This window comes from Schistocerca serialis, chromosome 2 (assembly GCF_023864345.2).
Source record: "Schistocerca serialis cubense isolate TAMUIC-IGC-003099 chromosome 2, iqSchSeri2.2, whole genome shotgun sequence".
NCBI classification, from domain to species: domain Eukaryota; kingdom Metazoa; phylum Arthropoda; class Insecta; order Orthoptera; family Acrididae; genus Schistocerca; species Schistocerca serialis.
The window spans coordinates 122,258,971-122,286,286 of NC_064639.1; positions in this window are offsets into that span (position 1 = coordinate 122,258,971).

The following is a 27,316-nucleotide window of genomic DNA, read 5'->3' on the forward strand; positions in this document are numbered from 1 at the left end:
CTCAATCGAGAACCTTCTTTTACGAGAGCATCAGGAAGCTTGTACAACGATGCACCAATTGCGTTGAAACGCAAGGAGACTATGTCGAAAAATGATGTTCTTGTAAGTTTCCTATTTGATTACAATAAAATTTTATAATTACTTTGCCGATAATAATTGACTTACCCTCGTACAATGAACATGGCGCGTGTGTGTGTGTGTGTGTGTGTGTGTGTGTGTGTGTGTGTGTGTGTGTGTGTGTGTGTCAGACTTCGCTGCGGAGGAAAGAGGAACAGCGAGGTGTAGTGGGAAAGAGAGTCTGGAAGTGAAATTCATGCCGGAATGTCTGTTGTGTATGGCGAACGCAAGTTCAAGTGGCTCTGAGCACTATGGGGCTTAACATCTGAGGTCAACAGTCCCCTAGACTTAGAACTACTTAAACCTAACTAACCTAAGGACATCACACCATTCAAGCCCGATACAGGATTCGAACCTGCGAACGTAGCAGCAGTGCGGTTCCGGACTGAAGCGCCTAGAACCGCTCGGCTACAACGGCCGGCATGGCGAACGCAATATGTCGCGTTCGCGTGTATTTTCGAGGGATAAATAATTTCGAGGTAAGGTGTCATTGAAAGAAGGACAGTCATCAAGGATATAGGCTCTTCGTGTCATTACTCCTCCTGTCATTGCTGTGGTGGATGCTCCCTACGCAGTTTCCGTATTTTTAGAATCCTGAAGGAAGACATTTGTGCTAGTCGACTTCCTTCGTACAGAGATGTGCACACCTGGCTACAATCATGGCTCTGTAGGCAACTGCGAACATTTTTCCATGAAGGCACTGAGCCTGACAGTGCGATAAACGTATTTGTACTGTACGAATTCGCATACAAAGATAAGGAGAGGCAGGGTACAGGGTGGTGCAGCAACTATCGTCGTAGGAAAGCCGGGCAGGAGCAGAAATGGTCAGCGAGCAAGTAAACAGAAGATTTACTTAACTTGAGTTTCTCCAAGTGAACAAAGACTCATTACGAATAATACAGCAAGAATTCAGCCGATCAATAGCAACTAGGATGAGGCTTGTGGTCGTGAGCGCGAACAATGATGTCGAAGCGATAAAGCTCGAAGTGGCTGCCACCGGCCTCCTATATTGTGGCAGCTGAAGGCACTTAACAGTCCAGAGCCGCTGGAGGTGTGGCTTAGCGGGCGCGCGACATTGGGTCCGCCAGACACCGCGCGCCAGCTATCGGCGCGCCAGACGGAAACTTGCAGCTCCTTTGCTACGACGCTCGTTTGGTGGTATCGATACATGATACCACAGTACTAACAATTATGGCGTTTACTTGCTATTCTTCTATCTGTCTCATTTACATTTCACTGCCCCTTATATTAGTGAATCCAAAACCACAGCCCAGTTTTGACATAAGGCTTTAAAACCAGACAGTAAAACGCAGTGGGGAACTTTAATTTATAATATGTATAGAAGAAGACGAAATGATCTGTAGATTCTGGTAATAACAGTTTCGTGTGTCTGAATGTGTTTTTTTGTCATCAGTATACCGACTGGTTTGATGCGGCCCGCCACGAATTCCTTTCCTGTGCTAACCTCTTCATCTCAGAGTAGCACTTGCAACCTACGTCCTCAATTATTTGCTTGACGTATTCCAATCTCTGGCTTCCTCTACAGTTTTTGCCCTCTACAGCTCCCTCTAGTACCATGCAAGTCATTCCCTCATGTCTTAGCAGGTCCTATCATCCTGTCCCTTCTCCTTATCAGTGTTTTCCGCATATTCCTTTCCTCTCCGATTCTGCATAGAACCTCCTCATTCCTTACCTTATCAGTCCACCTAATTTTCAACATTCGTCTACAGCACCACATCTCAAATGCTTCGCTTCTCTTCTGTTCCGGTTTTCCCACAGTCCATGTTTCACTACCATACAATGCTGTACTCCAGACGTACATCCTCAGAAATTTCTTCCTCAAATTAAGGCCGGCATTTGTTATTAGTAGACTTCTCTTGGCCAGAAATGCCTTTTATGCCATAGCGAGTCTGCTTTCGATGTCCTCCTTGCTCCGTCCGTCATTGGTTATTTTACTGCCTAGGTAGCAGAATTCCTTAACTTCATTGACTTCGTGACCATCAATCCTGATGTTAAGTTTCTCGCTGTTCTCATTTCTACTACTTCTCATTACCTTCGTCTTTCTCCGATTTACTCTCAAACCATACTGTGTACTCATTAGACTGTTCATTCCGTTCAGCAGATCATTTAACTCTTCTTCACTTTCATTCAGGATAGCAATGTCATCAGCGAATCGTATCATTGATATCCTTTCACCTTGTATTTCAATTCCACTCCTGAACCCTTCTTTTATTTCCATCATTGCTTCTTCGATGTACAGATTGAAGAGTAGGGGCGAAAGGCTACAGCCTTGTCTTACACCCTTCTTAATAAGAGCACTTCGTTCTTGATCGTCCACTCTTATTATTCCCTCTTGGTTGTTGTACATATTGTATACGACCCGTCTCTCCCTATAGCTTACTCGTACTTTTTTCAGAATCTCGAACAGCTTGCACCATTTCATATTGTCGAACGCTTTTTACAGGTCGACAAATCCTATGAAAGTGTCTTGATTTTTCTTTAGCCTTGCTTCCATTATTAGCCGTAACGTCAGAATTGCCTCTCTCGTCCCTTTACTTTTCCTAAAGCCAAACTGATCCGTCACCTAGCGCATTCTCAATTTTCTTTTCCATTCTTCTGTATATTATTCTTGTAAGCAGCTTCGATGCATGAGCTGTTAAGCTGATTGTGCGATAATTCTCGCATTTGTCAGCCCTTGCCGTCTTCGGAATTGTGTGGATGATGCTTTTCCGAAAGTCAGATGGTATATCGCCAGACTCATATATTCTACACACCAACGTGAATAGTCGTTTTGTTGCCACTTCCCCCAATGATTTTAGAAATTCTGATGGAATGTTATCTATCCCTTCTGCCTTATTTGACCGTAAGTCCTCCAAAACTCTTTTAAATTCCGATTCTAATACTGGAGCCCCTATCTCTTCTAAATCGACTCCTGTTTCTTCTTCTATCACATCAGACAAATCTTCACTCTCATAGAGGCTTTCAATGTATTCTTTCCACCTATCTGCTCTCTCCTCTGCATTTAACAGTGAAATTCCCGTTGCACTCTTAATGTTACCATCGTTGCTTTTAATGTCACCAAAGGTTGTTTTGACTTTCCTGTATGCTGAGTCTGTCCTTCCGACAATCATATCTTTTTCGATGTCTTCACATTTTTCCTGCAGCCATTTCGTCTTAGCTTCCCTGCACTTCCTATTTATTTCATTCATCAGCGACTTGTATTTCTGTATTCCTGATTTTCCAGAAACATGTTTGTACTTTCTCCTTTCATCAATCAACTGAAGTATTTCTTCTGTTACCCATGGTTTCTTCGCAGCTACCTTCTTTGTACCTATGTTTTCCTTCCCAACTTCTGTGATGGCCCTTTTTAGAGATGTCCATTCCTCTTCAACTGTACTGCCTACTGCGCTATTCCTTATTGCTGTATCTATAGCGTTAGAGAACTTCAAACGTATCTCGTCATTCCTTAATACTTCCGTATCCCACTTCTTTGCGTATTGATTCTTTCTGACTAATGTCTTGAACTTCAGCCAACTCTTCATCACTACTATATTGTGATCTGAGTCTATGTCTGCTCCTGGGTACGCCTTACAATCCAGTATCTGATTTCGGAATCTCTGTCTGACCATGATGTAATCTAATTGAAATCTTCCCGTATCTCCCGGCCTTTTCCAAGTATACCTCCTCCTCTTGTGATTCTTGAACAGGGTATTCGCTATTACTAGCTGAAACTTGTTGCAGAACTCAATTAGTCTTTCTCCTCTTTCATTCCTTGTCCCAAGCCCATATTCTCCTGTAACCTTTCCTTCTACTCCTTCCCCTACAACTGCATTCCAGTCGCCAATGACTATTAGATTTTCGTCCCCCTTTACATACTGCATTACCCTTTCAATATCCTCATACACTTTCTCTATCTGTTTATCTTCAGCTTGCGACGTCGGCATGTATACCTGAACTATCGTTGTCGGTGTTGGTCTGCTGTCGATTCTGACTGGAACAACCCGGTCACTGAACTGTTCACAGTAACACACCCTCTGCCCTACCTTCCTATTCATAACGAATCCTACACCTGTTATACCATTTTCTGCTCCTGTTGATATACCCGATACTCATCTGACCAGAAATCCTCGTCTTCCTTCCACTTCACTTCACTGACCCCTACTATATCTAGATTGAGCCTTTGCATTTCCCTTTTCAGATTTTCTAGTTTCCCTACCACGTTCAAGCTGACATTCCACGCCCCGACTCGTAGAACGTTATCCTTTCGTAGATTATTCAATCTTTTTCTCATGGTAACCTCCCCCTTGGCAGTCCCCGCCCGGAGATCCGAATGGGGGACTATTCCGGAATCTTTTGCCAATGGAGAGATCATCATGACACTTCTTCAAATACAGGCCACATGTCCTGTGGATACACGTTACGTGTCTATAATGCAGTGGTTTCCATTGCCTTCTGCATCCTCATGTCGTTGATCATTGCTGATTCTTTCGCCTTTAGGGGCAATTTCCCACCCCTAGGACAAGAGAGTGCCCTGAACCTCTATCCGCTCCTCCGCCCTCTTTGACAAGGCCGTTGACAGAATGAGGCTGACTTCTTATGCCGGAAGTCTTCGGCCGCCAATGCTGATTATTTATCAAAATTTAGGCAGTAGCGGGGATCGAACCCGGGACCGAAGACGTTTTGATTATGAATCAAAGACGCTACCCCTAGACCTGAATGTTATGGTGCAAATTATTCAATTGGTGGCTACTTCGCGTGCTTGCGTGTGTCTGGGCTATCCCTGTTGCCCAATGCAAGAAAGGAGACCTGAAGTTTAATGTGGGATCCGAAACAGATGTCGCTTCTGGTGAATGTTCAAACGCGTGTGAATTCCCAAGGGACCAAACTGCTGTCATCGGTCCCTAGACTTACACTAACTAATTTATGCCAACACACATCCATGCCCGAGCGAGGACTGGAACCTTCGGCGGGTGGGGCCGTACAATCCGTGACATGGCGCCTCAAACCTCGCGACTCCGCGCGGCAAATGCTCTGGTGAATCTCCACATTATTGAGAGGTTATGCAAGGTTAAAAGCAAAGCAAGAGAAGCTCCGCATTCTGGCCCTGATGCTCCAATCGGAAACGACCGACCGCTGTGTCATCCTCTGCCGGTGACGTCACTGGAAGCAGTAGGAAGGAGCACAGGGGTCAGTACAATACTCTCCCGGCCGTTGTCGTCTTTCCTGATCTTGGAGCCGCTACTTTGCACTCAACTGTCACCTCATTTTGCATCACGAGGATGAGTGCAGCCCGTTCCAGTGCTCCCACCAAGGAAAAACCAGACTCAAAAATCCACGCTACAACCGGGACTCGATCCTGCTGTCTTTCGGTTTCCAGGCAAGCGCTTTACCGCTTTTTTTAATCTACCGCTAAACCACAAGTGACACAGATTATGGTCCAGCTTCGTTCCTTTTTGGAGTTGCGGGGGATGTTTACTTTACAGCTTTGCCTGCCAGATACGCCTCTTCTGTAGCTGACCAGCTCGTAGCTTGTATCATTGCCACGAGATGTCACTCCAAACGCCAATTTAATATGAAAGAGAGAATAATATCTACATTACACAATAATTATTATTTGGAGTAAATAAATTATATACACAAACGTTCCTCGCCAGTCGTCTGTCTGCTTGTAAAATCGCATCAAAATCCCTAGTGCAGTGCCTGTGATTAGCCTGAACATGAATAGGCCCAATGAAGGATACACTCCGCGGGAAGCAATATGTGAATGATGGGGAGGTTATCGATGCAGCAAGACGATGGATCCGACATCGACCATTAGAGTGGTACCATGTGCACATACTGGGCATCCTAGTAAGATGGCGTTAGGCCGTCGCATTGAACGGAAATTATGTTAAAAAAATGGTTCAAATGGCTCTGAGCACTATGGGACTTAACACCTGAGGCCATCAGTCCCCTAGAACTTAGAACTACTCAAACCTAACTAACCTAAAGATATCACACACATCCATGCCCGAGGCAGGATTCGAACCTGCTACCGTAGCAGTCGCGCAGTTTCGGACTGAAGCGCCTAGAACCACACGGCCACTCCGGCCGGCAATTACGTTAAACCATAGGGCCTTGTAGTCAAAAGATTGGCAATAATATGGTGCATTGGAATCCTAAAAACACCAACTTGTTTTATGAAAAAAAATGTGTTGCATTACTTATTGAACGCCCTCTCGTATGTATAGAAGACCAACAGTGTCTGTGGAAAGCGAAATCCAAGCAGTACGTAATAATTTAAAGACAAGTGCTGTGGTTGCGTTTTGCTAACCAGTTTTACACGAAGTAAATTGTGGTTCTCTTGAAGAGGGGCAAGACAAGAAGAAGTAAAGCTTGCAGGGCTGATTTGTAAAGGAATTGATGGACGTTTCTGACTGTAAGATTAGTGCAGATCTCTCGACGACATTTACGTGACTATATAGCACTACGACTTTATTTATCTATCAAGAGCAGCCAAGTTAGATTTGTTATAACATGGATGTTGCCGTGGGCGTGGATAAACCTCTCGCTGACTATGACGATGACGAACGTGGGGTTATGGTACTGACCAAGAAGACAGTGATAAAGTCACGGGCGTATAATTCATGACGGTCGTCTTTGACGATATCCAATAACGTATCAAACGTTTTGTTGTCGATTTTTAGTTTCGACAGTCGTCTGGGTCGTCTCACACTTCTTTAGTAAAAGTAATATGATGTGACTGTACAGGTACTCCTTATCCCGAATACCATGCTTTCCCTGATTTGGGTTCATGTTGACAGCTTCAACACCTCCTGTTGTAGTAGGGGTAATAATTCATAGCTGTAGTAGCGACAATAATACGAGTTCGATTCACTGTCATAGGGAAAAGGTTTGAAACGAATGTAAGACTTATTAATACTTACGAATCTTCAAACAGTTTTCTTACCAAAAGGGTTCTATTAATTGATGGCTTTCACAGTGTGTAATGACTCTTCAAGGCACTTTAACTATCTTGTACCTAAAGCAGCTTGGAGAGTGTTCATTCACTGTGGAGTCCATCAATTAAAGCAGATTGAAGATTCTTAAATATTAATAATGTACGTTCCTAGCTGTGGCTGCCCTATGTACAAAGCAGTATGTAATAATCTACGACTAAACTCCGCCGGCCGCGGTGGTCTCGCGGTTCTAGGCGCTCACAAGGGGAGGCCGCCAATTGTGAAATTCAGATTCGATTCATACTGCGCATAATAAAAGCTCCTGGCCAGAGGTGTAATGTGGCAAAGCACCAAGATGCACTTCTCAGCCGTTGTCGAGAAAATCGACAGTTAAAAGAAACCGTTGCGGTGAAATACTCGAAATACTCTCTATGATTAATAGTTTTCTACAGCGTCGCGGCGCAGCGGTAAGCGCTCGGGTTCGTAATCCGAAGGTCGCCGGATCGAATCTCGCACCATGCAACATTTTTTTTATTATTAGTTCTTTGTAATTCAAATATACATAAACTATTAATGAATTGCTTATGCATGTTGGTGAAGGCGGATCGCTCTCTAATTGTACCGCCTCCATTTTTCCGTTTGTTTAACAGGGTGTACCAAAGCTCTCCCGTCCGCACTGATTTTCGACGATGTTATAAGTTGCGCTAGGGACCGCATCCGCATCTACCTTCCTTCTAAGTTAGCAGGCAACTACGCTGTTATGCGGCGGCTCGTTTCGGCCCATTTAACATCTGTCCTTCAAGTGTAACGAGCGAGTAACGGAGTTTATATTTCACACCTGCCACAGCAAATTTGTGTTCGTGGGGTTTCTATTCTAATTCGAACGTTTGACTTACGCTATACGTATTCGTTTCGGAATATCGTTTCTACGTCTTCCGTTAACTATACGTGGTTAACATTATGAAGACAATTAATAACATTTGTGAAATACAACTTTGTTTGCGGAAAACATAATGATGTTCGAAGTCGCCAGTTTTTCCACGACAAACGACTTTCAACAACTTATTGTATGCATAATTGTTGCAACTGATTGCCGGGAATTTTATATATATATATATATATATATATATATATATATATATATATATATATATATATGTGTGTGTGTGTGTGTGTGTGTGTGTGTGTGTGTGTTTATACACACATTTGAATTACAAAAAACACATACTAAAAAAAAAATGGTTGCATGGCGCGAGATTCGATCCGCTGACCTTCGGATTACGAACCCGAGCGCTTAACGCAGTGCCACGACGCTGTAGAAAATTATTAATCGTAGAGAGTATTTAACCGCAACGGTTTCTTTTAACTGTCGATTTTCTCGACAACGGCTGAGAAGTGCACCTTGGTGCTTTGCCATATTACACCTCTGGCCATGAGCTTTTACTATGCGCAGTATGAATCGAATCTGAATTTCACAATTGGCGGCCTCCCCTTGTCAGTCCGGAACCGCGCGACTGCTACGGTCGCAGGTTCGAATCCTGCCTCGGGCATGGATGTGTGTGATGTCCTTAGGTTAGTTAGGTTTAAGCAGTTCTAAGTTCTAGGGGACTGATGACCACAGATGTTAAGTCCCATAGTGCTCAGAGCCATTTGAACCATTTTTTTGACTAAACTCCTCGCACATGCCGCACATGTTTTTAGGACTGACGAAACTCCACCCAAGACGCATTTCGTCAATTACATGCAGACTCTTGCGCGTGACACTCCTGAACGTCCAGTTGTGCACGGCTAGGAACGAGTCCCTAAAATTTCTCTCTGCGTATCAGAGCAACACGGTGCTGCGCGTGTCCACGCACGCGCGCAGATACTCAGCCGTACAATGCTGTGTGCCTGCTTTGACCTGCAACAAGTACTGAACACAGAAACTGTGACGCACCTTTGATCTACTGCAAACGAAACCTCAGCCCTTTTACTATGTGTGACACAGGGAAGTGAAATGCAGAATGTTTCATGTGGCATGAGAGCGCTGGACATAGAGGAAGTGTAGAAAAAGCTAACTGTATTCCTAGACGTTTCCCGAGCATTTACGTTCTATTCCGATTATTGCGACGGTCAAAACCGAAACGGATTCGTCTTTTTATGTCTCTCTTCAGTGTGACAAATCTACAAATTGATTCAATTACTCGTAAGTTTTAAAAATATGAATGGGACAGCATGCATAGTTTTGCAGAGAGACAGCCAAGAGGGGTTGTAACCGCTCCTTACAGAGTGGTTATACAAAAACGAGAATTGAGTTCAATTCTGTAATACGAAATGACCTAAGAGCCAAAAAACGGTAGTAGTATTTCGAAGTAATAGTTAGCTAAAATTTTACAAACAGTAGATATTCGAAAGTAGAGTAGATATTCGATAGTACAAAGGGAATCCACGGAAGACATAACAGAGCTGCGTTTTGTTTTGAATGTACTATATAAACCCATGCGCAGCATTGTTAGGTCTCTTGAGTTTTTGTTTTCGGCGGTGGCGAGTGTGTTCGCAGGTCTTCCCTGGTATTCGGAATTCTGGGATTAGAAGCCTAATTAAATTGCAGTCTTAGAACTAGATTAGACATTGGAGTGGTGGAGAGTAGATTACTTTGGGATAAATTCATAGACGGAGTCAGTTAGAGGTGATCGGGCGTGCGAACATTGATATTCAAGTGAATGGTGAGTGTACGTGTTAAACGAAACGCTACGATCGTATACTTAGCGTTGTGAAGAGATTTATTGACAATACGGAAACTTTTATGTAGATTTAGGACTTCATTCGCTGTATGCGAAAAATGAAAGAGTATTGGGATCGAAAATAGTTTGGACCTTATCACACTAGTATCGTTGCCGCTCGTTGTCAAGGTGATCCCGCTAATAAACGAGAAGTGAGAAATAGTGCCCATTAAAAGATTAGACTTGTGCTGAACAGACATTGAAAGGATCCGAACCCATAATTAATATCGTGTCGTGAGAATTGAGAAGCTTAGACATTGTAACGACCAGAGGCATATTTATAATTTATCGGACATTAATGGCAAAGGACAGTTTCATCGGAAAGCATATCTTTGGTGATAGGCACACGAAGGAATGTAGTACTGACTGACTGTTATCATACCGAAACAATACACACTAGGATCAACTCTCCTTTCATTGATCCCCCAGTGCCATCTCTCATTAATTTAAGAACTTAATTGTATCAAAAAATGTTCAAATGTGTGTGAAATCTTATGGGACTTAACTGCTAAGGTCATCAGTCCCTATGCTTACACACTACTTAACCTTAATTGTCCTAAGGACTAACACACAAACCCATGCCCGAGGGAGGACTCGAACCTCCGCCGGGATCAGCCGCACAGTCCATGACTGCAGCGCCTTAGATTCCTCGGCTTAATTGTATCAATAAAAAGAAATATACGAGATATTCCCAATATTTACTAAATTCCATAATCAGTTAGTACATAGACAATAAAGTGAACATTCAAGGGTTATTGAAGGAAGCTCATAAACCTTTTTACAAACAGATTTAATAGGATTCAACAAATGGATACAAACTGCTAAAGTAACTAAATCAAATTACTCATGGAAACAAATTAGTAAAAATAGACTGGAACTCAATTAATATCTTACTCCAGAGTAATAATAATAATAATAATAATAATAATAATAATAATAACTGTCTTTGGATCCGTCGTGGTTGAAAGTGTATGAAATCTCTCTGGAAAAACGAGATCAATTTTCAACTGCTAGTTCACACGAGTAGATTCACAACGTGATTCAGAGATGTTTCATGCGCGACCCACACGGCAGGGAATAGTTCTTACCTAGCCGGGACAATATATACACAAACTTTTGAGATCAGCTCCGCTACCGGGCGGAGGGGGGAGGGGACGGCGAAGCGACATCTGTGCAGCGGCGACGACGGTGGGTGTGCGGGCATAGGGTGTCAGGATTCAGGATTTGTATATTAGCTCAATGGTACAAAGTAGATGCCACACCAAGCTACATTAAAAACGGTAATACGTGTTTAAGATGTCACAAATTTTTTTTTCCAAACAAGCATCTTCTAAGCTTACCAACTGGGCAACAACAGAAAATAGAGAAAGAATAGAATGGTCCGAAGTGAGAGTTCTGACAGTCCACGACGTGGATGAAAGGAAAATTTCATAATCGCTGCTACACCAGACGTTTAAAGAGACCTGTCAGCTTGAGTGGCCCTCACGAAATTAAACACCCCAAGGTCACACCAGCTCCCTGCAGTCCGCCGGTACTAAGCGCTGTGACTCGCTCGCCTCACAGCCTTGTTGTAGCATGTACACCGTTAGTGCATCAGGTCATCGCCAGCTGAATGCCCTATGTTTCCGTGCAGTCTTCCGTGGAACGATTCGCTGACGTGGTTTGGTAGTGAGCGAAATGCAGCAGCAAGGGCCTACGTGTAGTGCTACTCCGGTCGTTGTGCGTAAACGGCGAAAAGAGACGTTCTAAAATTGTTGTTTCGAAGGTAATGAAGCTTTTTTTATTGATCTAGCCTACAGTGAGGAATCCAGGAATAATATAAATTATGCGCAAGATCATAAAATGGGAACAAAACCTTGTGATATTTCCGAATCGACTCTATCCTACAGTGCAATAATATGGGCAGAATCTCCAGATGTGAGCACGTGTTCTCATTCTCCAACTAAGGGATATAAATGAAAACGAAAACTACGGAATTTGACGTTTTGTCAAAAAGTTTGTGTGCAGAACTCTATCCAATCTATGAAAGAGGACAGACTCCTACGCCTAGAAAAATACAGAATTGTCTCCGTAAAAAAAAATTAATTATTCTGTCTCAGGGACATCCGTTCTTTGTCTTCTCCGCTCACTTGCTTTTTGACTCAGAAAGTATGACAGACAAAAAATTTTAGTGGAATGCTGCCGCAGCAAGAACGTTGTATAAAATGCACTTACTGTGAGCTGCGGACAATAGTCTGGTAGCATACTTGGTTTTTTGCTCCATTTCAAAGGAAACAACGGTCTGAAAGTAGCTACTGTTACTTTTGTATAGCGTGTATCGGCGATCTGGGTGATGGATGCAGTGACGAGAGGTCAGAAAGAGCCGCAAATGAAAATTTTGCGGGAAATAAGGAATATTCTCGGTCTTATTAAGGCACGAAGGCCGGAACGAAGATCATGGTACTCGCGCATTGCCGCCCACAGTGTCTGTCGTAAATAAAATGCGTTAATACAAGGACTGTTGATATTTTTAAAAATACCGGAATCCAATATATCGATATTTAAAAGAGTAACGTTACACTCGCTCGATATGTCGAAAAAAAGTATCGATATATAGAAGGGAAAAGTATCGACGTACCTGTCTATAAAAATATTGGCTGCACACTGTAAATATATTTCCAGTTTTAGAGCTGTATATTTAAGTATAGATTTATTATTCCATCTTCTGTACGTCAAAAACCTAGCAGCCTGCCTATTCCCGTTACATCAAGAATTGAAAGGAAAACGTTGCACGTTCACGCTTGGAGATAACTTTGCTAACAATGGTAACTGCATGTAAGTGGCACAATAAAAGGTGTCCGATGGGTCCATAGTTCGCTTTAGTCGCACATCAAATTTGTCCGGAACACTTCATGTCGGCTTATCTTTTTCTTCATTCCTGCCAACGCCAATGACCTAGCACCTGTAGAGTCAAAACTGCATGCTGAAGCTAAACATTGAAGTTTCTGTTGGTAGCGCCGCACGCCGATTACGCTAGCATTTCCCCCCATACGTCTCCGCCCACCGCAAAAACCAACCGTGTCATTCAGATTTTTGTTCGCCGTTTTCAGCTACTGTTTTTGAAGAATGCCGATGTGAAGAAATAGCACACTAGTTGCGTTAAAAATTGTTATACTTGCTTCGCACAGTGAACGTGAAAGACTGGACGCGATGAAAGCTCAAAAAGTAGTAGAACTCCTTCACACAGTGGAAGTAAAATTATGTTCTAATGCAATTTCAAAAGAACAACTTTAAATATTTACCGAAAATCGTGAAAAATGTAACACAAAATAAAAATACCGGCACTCGATATTGCCTTTTTCATATCGATATATTTTGGCGGAAAGTGTCGTCGATTATATATATATATATATATATATATATATATATATATATATATATATATATATATATATATATACACTGTTCCGACTGCGTAACGAATAATGCCGTCGCTCATGAATCTGCGTTCTGTTGGATCTTGTAGAAACTTCCAGCGAGAAAATTGTTGATAAATATATGAATTTAATTTTGCCAACATCCGAAATGTCATTATTGTATCGTTTCACTAGGACTATTGATAAAATAGTGATATATCGATATCTTTTGCAAAAAGCCGATAATTATATATATATATATATCGATATCTTTTGCAAAAAACCGATAATTATATATATATATATATATATATATATATATATATCGATATCTTTTGCAAAAAACCGATAATTATATATAATTATCGGTTTTTTGCAAAAGATATCGATATATCACTATTTTATCAATAGTCCTAGTGAAACGATACAACAATGACATTTCAGATGTTGGCAAAACTAAATTCATATATTTATCAACAATTTTCTCGCTGGAAGTTTCTACAAGATCCAACAGAACGCAGATTCATGAGCGACGGCATTATTCGTTACGCTGTCGGAACAGTTTCACATGTCACGGTATTTTGCGTTTTACTTCGAAACAGTTTCATGTTTTTACGATAAAATATGTTTTGTAGGGAGCACATTGTGCTCATGTGGGAGCGATCTAGATGCTTGTGTCCTAAGATACGATGATGGCGGCTTTAGTTTCGCCGAAACCGGTAATCATGGAATAATAAGAATTCCTGCGATCTTGACTACCAGTTAATTGTTTTACAAGATAAAATATGTATGACATTCTCTATAAATTTTGAGCATGTTGGTACATTATTTTGAATCCTATACGTTGGTGGTTCTGTTTTTTTTCCGCAGGTTGAGGTAAAAAATATTTTTCTTCAAAATTTCTTGTCACAGTTTTTATTTATTTTCGTAAAAGCCGGCAAGAATTGTCTTTTAGAAATTACTCTATCATGTTCTAGACTAAAAAATAGAGATGTCCAATATTTTCTAGGAATTTTAATTACCATTTGAAATTATCACAAACTGGCACTGCTGTAGGACGGCCTTGGGGTTCCTATTTTCGTGACGGCCGCTATAGGAGTTACTGTACACAAAACGCTACTACCTTCAGTCGTCTGGAGAAAGGCGTCACACACTCGGGTCGATTGCCTGCAGAAGGTTCAAACTCGAGTTGTCAAACTCGATTCGCACCTATTTCGTGACTTCCTGACGGCAGAATTCCATCGGGCAGCCGGAATACCTCACCCCCGGGAGAGGTTTAGGCGATCGGCCGCTGACTTCTTCTTCGAGAAATGTAAGACATCACAGAGCCGACATATCTGCAAGCTGGTAACACGTGCTGGCGAAATAATGTTACTGGGACATACTAATCTAACCCTTTTCAAATAGACGAAAAGGACAGCCAAAGATGAAATGAATCTAGCAAGAACACCAAAAGACTGAAGGAACGGCCTTCACCTCAGAATGAGGGAGACGAGGAGCTCCCGTTAAGAAGGTGACGGCGTCCCAAAAACGTCGCCCCAAGAGTAGACTTCACTGTCAGCAATGCTGTGCCGTGTTTCAATTAGTATATGCATAGAGAGGCATTACTTAACTGACACTGACTTCTATGGCTAATTTATTCATTGTAATAACTTTGGATGCAACTACATAAAAGACGTTTTTTCGTCACCATACACGTCGCATCTTATCCACATGAAGCTTGCTAATGGAGGCGTTCTATCTCCTATTCCTCGCTTAAGAAAGGCTATGCAGCCTGCTTGCGCATTTCACACTAATTTTACCTCTGACACGGATTTCTTGCCCGTTCCTCACATACAGCATCACTGCCAAGGGTGATAATTCTTGTCAAGAATACATGTAGACATCAAATCCTCGTTGTAGACACACACAAAAAAAAACCAGTTCAGCAGTTACAAACACCGTACCAGAATTAATAAACTATTTACTCAGCAGTATGTTACGACGGCCGCACAAATGCAGAATTTGACCGCTACTATTCCGCAAATACTACTATTCCGCAAATACTATCACTACGATGAAAAGATGCGATGATGTATTTATGCTGCTTGCACGTAAGTAAGTCAGCCACACAATAATAACACAATTGCACAAAGGATACTGTCTTTTGAATAGTGCATACTATTCTGTTCTAGACTGTGTCACAGAACACACGCGACTGCCTACTGCTTTACGGTCAAGGTAATTCTTCAGAGAATAAGAAAGTATATTTGACAAACGCTCCTAGAAGTTACCAGCTACCCTGAGTATTAAGCGAACATGTCATTCGGTGCTAAAAAAAGTACGTGTGTACGACCAACTGCTCTTAAATACATCTCTACGACTTCGAATTACTGCAGTCTATGTTTCAAGGGCCTGTATGATTCCATTGCCCATTTTGTCCTACATTTCAGTGACGTTGTCGGCCGTAACATTTATTCCACCTGATACGAAAGATATAAGGCAGGTGATACATCCTCACACTTAAAGAAGAATGTAATAATTCCACTTCCAAAGGAGTATTACCGATCCATCGTTTTAATGTGCCATGGTTACAGATTATTAACACGAATTATTTACACACATATGATAAGGCTATTAGGCTCGTGGCAGATCAGTTTAGGTCCCGGAGAATTATAGGAACACGTGTCGTACGTGTCGGGGGTTCGAGTCACGGTCAAGCATATGATCGCAACTTGTCGTTCACGATCGACACAGCAAATTGGGTTCCAAGAGTAAAAGAAGTACGCATGTAAGGCAAATAAGTTGCTGGTATAAGTTCCAAAAGAATTATAAACGGTTTTAGTACATGCTAAATACATCAGAATATCCATGCACACCTACATCAAAAGGCAAAACCAAAGTTTTATGAAATAGTTAGCGACCAGGTGCACGGACGCCATGCAACGCAATTTTCTGCTCTAATTGTAAACTGAATAATAGCTAAAGGAAAAACGATAAAATAAAAACACCTCTCCCCAAGCCCACAGTGCTAGAACAGAATTTCAGGGTTAGGTTACTACGTTCATCATAGCGAATGCAACAAATAATTTTTGTATGACGACAGTTTTAAATTTTCGCAGCGACTGGTGTTTCGTCGGCATACTGTAATATATTGTTACGGTCTCAGTTTCTTATCCAAGCAGCACTATAATTTTCAGTTCGTAAAAATATGACTGCTCGCAGAACTTTGCGATCCAGGTCGTCTCTAGCCAACATTCAGAATCTTTAGTGAAGGACGTTCGCATCACGAACACTTGCAATCATAAAACAGACGCTATCAAACACAAAATCCAAAGTAAAATTAGCGGAAGAAACGTGAGAATCTTTCACGATCAAAACTGGACTAAGACAGGGAGATGGACTATCCAAATTATTCTTCAACTGTGTGTTGAGTAAGTGATAGAAGACTAGCACAAGCAGTAATCTATCCTAGAAATTAGCCATCCTGTCAATTACACACAGGCAGAGGAAACAAGAGATAAATTGCCTTGCACTCTCGATTCATGAGAACACCGTAGTTCAGATGATGATGATGATGATGATGATGATGATGATTGGTTTGTGGGGCGCTCAACTGCGTGGTTATCAGCGCCCGTACAAGTATCCAATCTTTGCTCAGTCCAATTTCGCCACTTTCCCGGATGATGATGAAATGATGAGGACAACACAAACACCCAGTCATCTCGAGGCAGGTGAAAATCCCTGACCCCGCCGGGAATCGTAGTTCAGAAACATACTGAATTCTTACCAGAAGAGCTGTAGATTTCATGCAAGGCATAATATTCAAGTTGCAACAAACATGCGCCAAATTATCTAAGTCTGCAGACTTTCGTGGCCGTTGTCACTGAAATTAAAATCTTCTGAGTTATTAGGCCGCCTCATATTTCCTCTAAAATAATCGACGTTTCGACCCTTCTGCTAGGATCTTCTTCAGAATCTTCCGGTGTCCGCTACTGCTAGGACACTGCTTACTGTGAACCGTCAAATCCATTACAGTACAGCGCATGATGAAGTGATAATACTGTGAACTAGAGTTAATTTTTCATAACAATTATGAGATCTACCGGGACTAGAATACAAGTAACGAAAATTCACAGAAAGTAAGGGCTAAAAAATATTGGAATCGGTAACTAGAATTAAGCTATATAGGTCAATTCTAGTTACCCATTCCTATTGTTCCATGGTACATAATTGAGGTCGTTTTTCCGGCAGGTGTATGCACTTAAGTGTGCTAGGATTTCTGCATTTGTAATTACTCTCTCAACATATGCGAAAAAATGACTAATACTGGAATCAGTAACTAGAATTGACCTATAAAGGATAATTGTAGTTACCAATTCCAATTATTCCACGGCTCGTTATGTAGACCGTTTTAACAACAACAACAAGTGTCTGCACGACAGTGTTATAGGATTTGTACATTAGGGGTTACATTCTTCACTGCTATGCGAAAGAGAAAAATTTTGAATCTGTACCTACAGTATTTGTTACTTTTTGTGGTAGTTCTGAGATCAATAAGAAATCTAGAAATCCTACAAAAATATATTTCGCAGCTTCACTGAAAAATGTCCAAAATTATACAAAATCGAATAGTTGGTAACTGGAATTGACCTCACATATAGGTCAGTTCTAGTTACCGATTCCAACCATTCGGTTGTTCATTAATTAAATCTAGGATAATAGGATTTTTGAACTTGTAATTCCCCTCTGAACTACTGCAAAAAAGTTGCCAGTATTTGAATCGTTTGCCAGAATTGACCTTTATAGAAGGTCAATTCTCGTTACCGATACTAATTTTTTTTATTTGTTGTCATTCCTTTCATTTTCCCGTTCTTTCCGCCCAAAATCCCAACCTGCCTGCGCTTCTCCTGTTACATTCATTCAATACTTAATAGTAAAATTAACGTTATTTTACAATAGTATGACTTCACGATGCACTTTACTGTAATGCAATTTAACGGTTCCCTGTGCTTTTCTATTCGCATAAATTACGAGAATAATTCTTATCAAAGGTGAAATTTTAAAAAAATTCTTGTTCTTAATTATTTTCGTTATCTTCAGTTCGTTTCGATATAATTCATGACTAAGTAAAATAACTGCGTGAAAATGTGATTGTAATTTTATCGTATGCTACGTTCGTTTGTTTATGATTCGTTGCTTTCATAGATTGTCTATACACAGCGTCCTTGTCTTCGATATGACGCCATTTCTCAAACCGACGAGTGGAATGGGACACTAGAACTTATCCACGTACCAGTGCCCACTACATTGCACAGCTTTTTATTCCCATGCCACTTCTTTGACAGGAAGCCGATGTGCTTTTTCAGCAGGACAGTGCACGCCCACATTGGCTGCAGCAGCGCAGTGTGCTCTTCGTAGCGTACAACTGCCTTGACCAGCAAGATCATATCTCTCATCAAGTGAACACGCAAGGGACATGGAAACTGCAAGAATCATTGCCGATTTGCAACGAAAGATGGATGATGCTTGGGACAATCTAACGCAGGATGCAATACGGCGGCTTTATGATCGATGCAAACGAAAATACACGACTCCGTTGCCACAAGAGGGGGGAGGGGGGGGATTACAATGTGTATTTCACTTGGTCGGAATTTGTTATCGCATGCTCTTACAACGATGAGCTACCTGTCACATCACTTGTCAGTAAAATGACCTTCTCCTTGGGAGTGTTGCATTTATACACTCCTGGAAATTGAAATAAGAACACCGTGAATTCATTGTCCCAGGAAGGGGAAACTTTATTGACACATTCCTGGGGTCAGATACATCACATGATCACACTGACAGAACCACAGGCACATAGACACAGGCAACAGAGCATGCACAATGTCGGCACTAGTACAGTGTATATCCACCTTTCGCAGCAATGCAGGCTGCTATTCTCCCATGGAGACGATCGTAGAGATGCTGGATGTAGTCCTGTGGAACGGCTTGCCATGCCATTTCCACCTGGCGCCTCAGTTGGACCAGCGTTCGTGCTGGACGTGAAGACCGCGTGAGACGACGCTTCATCCAGTCCCAAACATGCTCAATGGGGGACAGATCCGGAGATCTTGCTGGCCAGGGTAGTTGACTTACACCTTCTAGAGCACGTTGGGTGGCACGGGATACATGCGGACGTGCACTGTCCTGTTGGAACAGCAAGTTCCCTTGCCGGTCTAGGAATGGTAGAACGATGGGTTCGACGACGGTTTGGATGTACCGTGCACTATTCAGTGTCCCCTCGACGATCACCAGTGGTGTACGGCCAGTGTAGGAGATCGCTCCCCACACCATGATGCCGGGTGTTGGCCCTGTGTGCCTCGGTCGTATGCAGTCCTGACTGTGGCGCTCACCTGCACGGCGCCAAACACGCATACGACCATCATTGGCACCAAGGCAGAAGCGACTCTCATCGCTGAAGACGACACGTCTCCATTCGTCCCTCCATTCACGCCTGTCGCGACACCACTGGAGGCGGGCTGCACGATGTTGGGGCGTGAGCGGAAGACGGCCTAACGGTGTGCGGGACCGTAGCCCAGCTTCATGGAGACGGTTGCGAATGGTCCTCGCCGATACCCCAGGAGCAACAGTGTCCCTAATTTGCTGGGAAGTGGCGGTGCGGTCCCCTACGGCACTGCGTAGGATCCTACGGTCTTGGCGTGCATCCGTGCGTCGCTGCGGTCCGGTCCCAGGTCGACGGGCACGTGCACCTTCCGCCGACCACTGGCGACAACATCGATGTACTGTGGAGACCTCACGCCCCACGTGTTGAGCAATTCGGCGGTACGTCCACCCGGCCTCCCGCATGCTCACTATACGCCCTCGCTCAAAGTCCGTCAACTGCACATACGGTTCACGTCCACGCTGTCGCGGCATGCTACCAGTGTTAAAGACTGCGATGGAGCTCCGTATGCCACGGCAAACTGGCTGACACTGACGGCGGCGGTGCACAAATGCTGCGCAGCTAGCGCCATTCGACGGCCAACACCGCGGTTCCTGGTGTGTCCGCTGTGCCGTGCGTGTGATCATTGCTTGTACAGCCCTCTCGCAGTGTCCGGAGCAAGTATGGTGGGTCTGACACACCGGTGTCAATGTGTTCTTTTTTCCATTTCCAGGAGTGTATTTTTCGACAGTACTTTCCGGGCCATTTTTATTTGATGAGCCCTGTACAACGCGGACAGGTCAACGTGCTGAAGCGCACAAGTTTGTGAAGGGGCGTCGCCGCGTTGATGGCCTCGCGACGGCAGAAATGGGCCGCACGGCGGGCGCCTGGGTGCCCGCTTGTCGTGACGTCACGAGAGGCGCTATCTCGCCCGCACGGTCGGCGGCGCGAGCACAATGCCGCCGGCAGCGAAAGGTGCCGCAGCCTTATCTCGTAAACACCGACACCGCCTCTGCTCACCGATCAGGAGCCGACGCCTCACCTAGACACCGTGGCAGCAGTTGACAGCACAGAGCCTGGAGCAAGAGGTGATGTTCGCATTCACATTTCCACTCTTCTTTTCTTACATTCCGGAGAGTCGTATTGGCAGCTAAATTAAAAAGACGGAAAAAATTCTGAAAGTAGCAGGGGTAAACGCTATTTACAATTTAAACAGCAACCAGATGGCAGTTATTAGAGTCGACGGGCACGAAAGCAGAGCTTGAGAAGGGAGTGAGACAGGGTTGTAGCCTATCTCTGATGTTAACCATTCTGTATATTCAGCAAGCAGTAAAGGAAACAAAAGAAAAATTCGGGGTAGGAATTAAAATCAACGGAAAAGGAATAAAAACGTTGAGGTTCGTCGACGATATTGTAATTCTGTGAGAGATAGCAAAGGACCTGGAAGAGCAGCTGAACGGAATGGTCAGTGTCTTGAAAGGAGGCTATAAAATGAACATCAAAAAAAGCAAAACGAGGATAACGGAATGTAGTCGAATAAAATTAGGTGAGGCTCAGGGAATTAGATTAGGAAATGATACACTACGTAATTGATGAGTTTTGCTATTTTGGGAGAAAAATAAGTTATGATTGTCGAAGCCGAGAGGATATAAAATGTAGACATGGCTATGGCAAGGAAAGCGTTTCTTAGGAAGAGAAATTTGTTAACATCGAGTATAGGTTTAAGTGTCAGGAAGTCTTTTTCTGCAACTATTTATATGGAGTGTAGCCACGTATGGATGTGAATCATGGAGGATAAACAGTTTAGGCAAGAAGAGAATAAAAGCTTTCGAAATGTGGTGCTACAGAAGAATGCTGAAGATTAGATGGGTAGACCACGTAAGTAATGAGGAGGTACTGAATAGAATTGGGGAGAAGACGGAATTCGTGGCACAAATGGACTGGAAGAAGGGATCGGTTGGTAGGACACGTTCTGAGGCATCAAGGGACCACCAGTTTAGTATTGGAGGGCAGCGTGGAGGGTAAAACTCGTAGACGGAGACCAAGAGATGAATACACTAATCAGATTGAGACAGATGTAGGTTGTAGTAGTTATTCGGAGATGAAGAGGCTTACACAGGATAGAGTAGCATGGAGAGCTGCATCAAACCAGTCTCTGGACTGAAGACCACAACAACTAGTGAAATCCCGTTTAAAGGTTGTTGGTAGTCGCGAAGTGCTCTCATTATCAAACATTGTCCAACACTGGATGAATATACAGGGTTATTACAAATGATTGAAGCGATTTCACAGCTCTACAATAACTTTATTATTTGAGATATTTTCACAATGCTTTCCACACACATACAAAAACTCAAAAAGTTTTTTTAGGCATTCACAAATGTTCGATATGTACCCCTTTACTGATTCGGCAGACATCAAGCCGATAATCAAGTTCCTCCCACACTCGGCGCAGCATGTCCCCATCAATGAGTTCGAAAGCATCGTTGATGCGACCTCGCAGTTCTGGCACGTTTCTTGGTAGAGGAGGTTTAAACACTGAATCTTTCACATAACCCCACAGAAACAAATCGCATGGGGTTAAGTCGTGAGAGCGTGGAGGCCATGACATGAATTGCTGATCATGATCTCCACCACGACCGATCCATCGGTTTTCCAATCTCCTGTTTAAGAAATGCTGAACATCATGATGGAAGTGCGGTGGAGCACCATCCTGTTGAAAGATGAAGTCGGCGCTGCCGGTCTCCAGTTGTGGCACGAGCCAGTTTTCCAGCATGTCCAGATACACGTGTCCTGTAACGTTTTTTTCTCAGAAGAAAAAGGGGCCGTAAACTTTACACCGTGAGATTGCACAAAACACGTTAACTTTTGGTGAATTGCGAATTTGCTGCACGAATGCGTGAGGATTCTCTACCGCCCAGATTCGCACATTGTGTCTGTTCACTTCACCATTAAGAAAAAGTTGCTTCATCACTGAAAACAAGTTTCGCACTGAACGCATCCTCTTCCATGAGCTGTTGCAACCGCGCCGAAAATTCAAAAGCGTTTGACTTTGTCATCGGGTGTCAGGGCTTGTAGCAATTGTAAACGGTAAGGCTTCTGCTTTAGCCTTTTCCGTAAGATTTTTCCAAACCGTCGGCTGTGGTACGTTTAGCTCCCTGCTTGCTTTATTCGTCGACTTCCGCGGGCTACGCGTGAAACTTGCCCGCACGCGTTCAACCGTTTCTTCGCTCACTGCAGGCCGACCCGTTGATTTCCCCTTACAGAGGCATCCAGAAGCTTTAAACTGCGCATACCATCGCCGAATGGAGTTAGCAGTTGGTGGATCTTTGTTGAACTTCGTCCTGAAGTGTCGCTGCACTGTTATGACTGGCTGATGTGAGTGCATTTCAAGCACGACATACGCTTTCTCAGCTCCTGTCGCCATTTTGTCTCACTGCGCTCTCGAGCGCTCTGGCGGCAGAAACCTGAAGTGCGGCTTCAGCCGAACAAAACTTTATGAGCTTTTCTACGTATCTATAGTGTGTCGTGACCATATGTCAATGAATGGAGCTACAGTGAATTTATGAAATCGCTTTAATCATTTGTAATAGCCCTGTAGTTTGGGTAACTGCGCTCCGATTTAAAAGAAGGTACCCTTTCACTCATCTGTGCTTTTGATGTCATATCCCCTGAACTATGTGTCGTACTATTTTTCAGGTACATTGAGTGGTATACGTGGATATTGAAATTTTGTGTAAATTTTGCTGGAAATCGCTAACTACTCTCGTTCTCAAATGCTGTAATATAGTTTGGGTAATTTGCGCGCCATGAGTCATGTTGCCTCAAGGTATGGAATATTCCCACAAAATAAGTTGACACTTGGAGTGATGGCTGATGGGAGCCATTGTAAATGGGAAATGCCTTTCCTGTCGCTCCCATCGGCCACCGCGCCGAGTGTCAACATAGATTGCACGTTGCTAACTTGAATACTCGACTTCTTGTGTTTGACCTTTAACGTCAGATTCGGCTTCTTAATGAGAAGATTATCACGGCATTTTATATTTTTTAAATTCTCTCACCGTAGTTACATGAAACACTGAACGTCAATTTTTTGTTGCCCCTGGAAGCCGTTAGATAGGCAACCTGCAACAAACACTGGCTAACGGTTTTCGCTGTTTAGTAATGTAGATTATCTTCTGATCCTATCTTTCAGTCTTACGTTGTATACTAATAAGAAAACTGTAAAACTGTCGTATCCGTGTGTTTGAACACGGTAATCTGCAAAACTGTCAGACGAATTTTCGTGACGCTCGCACATGTAACTTGAGCTCAGCGTGGGACAACGTACACGCTTTCTTTCATCATCGGATAACGGAGAAAAAAAGATACCGTACGAGCAATTTAAGATTTTTATTGTACCTATCAGTTTCAACGCGCTGACCTCCAAAAGCACCAGATGAATTTTCATGGAGTTTTCACAGGTAAATTCAGCACGGCCTTCGACAACGTACGTGCTTTACTTCATCAAAATTGGATCTCGGAGAAAAAAGATATCGAAATTTAAAGTTTTATCCAAAACCGTCGTGTCTGTCCGAATACGTTAATCTGCAAGACTGTGGGACGAATTTTCGTAGATTTTTGGCGGGTAAGTTGAGTACAACTTGCAGCAGCATATAGCCTTTATTTCGTAAAAATCTGCTCACTGAAAAACAACTACCGTAATCCAATTTTTACAATGCCAAAGTAGCTCAGTCACATTTTCACAACCAAACCGCTAAACCGAAAATAAATTTGGTATGGAGCTGGCTGGAATCCTGAGGGAGTAAAAGGAAATCGACGTCTAAGAGTGTGAACTTACTTTTTACACCAGTTGTAAGGTGGGCGTGTCATTCCGATTTTTGTAAGTTATCGATGTGCACGTCAGAGAGAAAGAGCGAGTTATGCCATCGTTAGACAATCATTGGTCTTGTTGTGTCACACTCTTTGCGTCTGAGCAGTTTGATACATTCTTAGTTGAAGTGTGACAGCTGATGGACTTATTCTGAGTGCTGTGTTGCCTCGTGATGGTATATGTTAGATGAAGAAAGATTTATTGTAAAGGACAGTAAGGATGAATATGATGTATATACTGGAAGGCGAAAAGAATGTAAGTTTTCAATAATGTTATTATTTATGAAGAGAAGTAATCTGAGGTAAGACTGCAGCACCGCGCAGCTAATTTTTTATAATAATTATTTTCAACTAGTTAACTTGCTCAGAGCTGAAGAAAGGCCACCCTACTTCCTGAGTCATGCATTAAGGTATCAACCAATTAAGCTGTTTGGTTTTTATAGAAACTCTGTTGACGTTGTACCCTTTTCAAATCATTATACGCTTTGTTAATCATAGTAGTGTTCAGACGAGTGTTCTGTGTGAAGATCACGCGAAGCTATATTCTGTCTTTCCGAATACATACTTCGTTCTAAAATTGTCGTCTTGGAATATCATTTCATAGAAACAGTTCCTCTCCCCAGCCCACTGTTAAAAGAAGGTTTATCATTACGCACTACCACATTGCACTATACTGTATGCAACAGTACAAATATTGTTCCGGAATTTTATTTAAAAAGTAGAAATTTATCTTAGCCGCTGCCTGCTTGCTGTTCGCTGTTGCGCTTTCGAGAAATGTGCAACAATGTTGTCAAGACGCGAGGTAAGTGGAAATTTCTGATTAGGGCTAGATAATTGTTATATTCCAGTTGCGCATTTAATATAAACACACGTTGTATTCAAACTAGTAACAGTTCACTTTAAATTAAGTTTGTAAAGGAACTTAATTATTTTTTTCTTATTGATAAATGTATAGATAATTAATCGACTCTCACAGCAAAGATCCACTTGAAAAGTATTTATCACTGACTGACAAAAGAAGCTTTACGCTCTTCGTTTATTAGTTTTAGTATTCGTTGCCCTTCGTTGTTCTCATGTTCTGCTGATACGACGTTCTGTGTAATTTTAAAGTGAAGTTGTGTTATACAATGAAAGCAATTCGTGAACAATATGGTTTCCTGATTTACGATACCATCGATCCCAGCTACTGTAACTCTGGAAGATTATTATTATTTTAATTTTGTATGGAGAATTTAGATGGGGGCGACGATCTTCACGACGGCGCTGCCCAACAAAGGATGATGATGATGATGATGATGATGATTGGTTTGTGGGGCGCTCAACTGCGCGTTTATCAGAGCCCGTACAAATTTCGAACCTTTGCTCAGCCCAATCTCGTCACTTTCATGATGATGATTAAATGATGAGGACAACACAAACACCCAGTCATCTCGAGGCAGGTGAAAATCCCTCAACCCGACGGGAATCGAACCTTGGACCGAGAGCTCGGGAAGCGAGAACGCGACCACGAGACCACGAGCTGCGGACCTCAACAATAGAGGTACGTCAATGTGTTCATCTCTTTCCCATCGTGGCCGCCAATGTCAATTTCAATATATTTGCCGCGACATTCAGAACCTGCAATCTTTCTTTTCATTTAATTACGAAGTCCGATTATTTTCTTTCTCAGATGAATAAACGCATTTTAGCCACAATTCTTTTTACCCGGGCCGTGGGGAATAATAGTATTTAGAACGTACGTGCTTCTATACCAATCCTCCGTTCGCATACGAACGTTAACTATACCTATGACCCATTTCCTTCAAAGTATTAATTCTTATCTTGAACCACTCACTCGCGAATGTACGCGCTCTCTTATTTTATGTACTCAGTGGGGTATATTCTTTAATAACGTTATTTATAATACGGAGTGGCTTAGTTTCCACAAATGACCTTTGCCTGTGTCGCAACGGCGCTTCACGCGTAATATTACGCGACATTCATAACAACACTCATTTCGAGACACCGGCTGGCTAAACTTCTAACAATTTTAACCGGGCGGATAAAAGTTCTGTTTAGTCAAAGGTTGGCATACGAGTTTAAATCGTAAACAGTTTGTGAGTACATAGTTTTCGCCCTACGTACACCTTTTATGGAGTGGGAGGTGAAATTTGGACTCAATTTCATACAGAAACATTTAGTGGGGAGCTTACACAGTAAACATAACAATGCAAAAAATTATTAAATTTGTTGCATACTGTGCATGTTGTATAATATATAGTTCCTTCAACAGCACGATGCATAGATGCGCGCTCTTACCCACGTCTCATTCGGAAATGTTGCGCGTGTCATGTCGTCGTGCATGGGGGCTGTTGGGTGGGGGGCGCACGCCGCGAGCTATGCTTACCCGCTATGCTAACGCTATTGCACAAACAACAGCTTACTTAGTCACCATTACTCATCATAACAAAACTACTAACATGCAAGGACAGCCACTGGGAACGGTTGGCCCAATACGGCCTTGCAATGTGAGCTGCTAACATCCATACAGGTGCTTCTCCTTTCTACAAAGAGCAGCCCAAGGGTAATGAGACTGGTCCGGAAAAGGATAGTGGTGCTGACATAAATTTGCGATTGCCCATTCAGGTGGATATTGAAGAGGGGACGCTGGAAGGCGGACACTCCGATTTTCGTGATGGAAATTTCCGCATGCAGACAGCTTTCGCTGTTCCAACAACGCCAAGTGCGCTAATGGTTGGAAGCCTGTTGTGGCAGGCTGCGCCGAGGAGAGCTGTCCCGATTAAGTACGGCAGACGGGCGGCGTGTTTCCGCTCTGCCTGCCGCCTG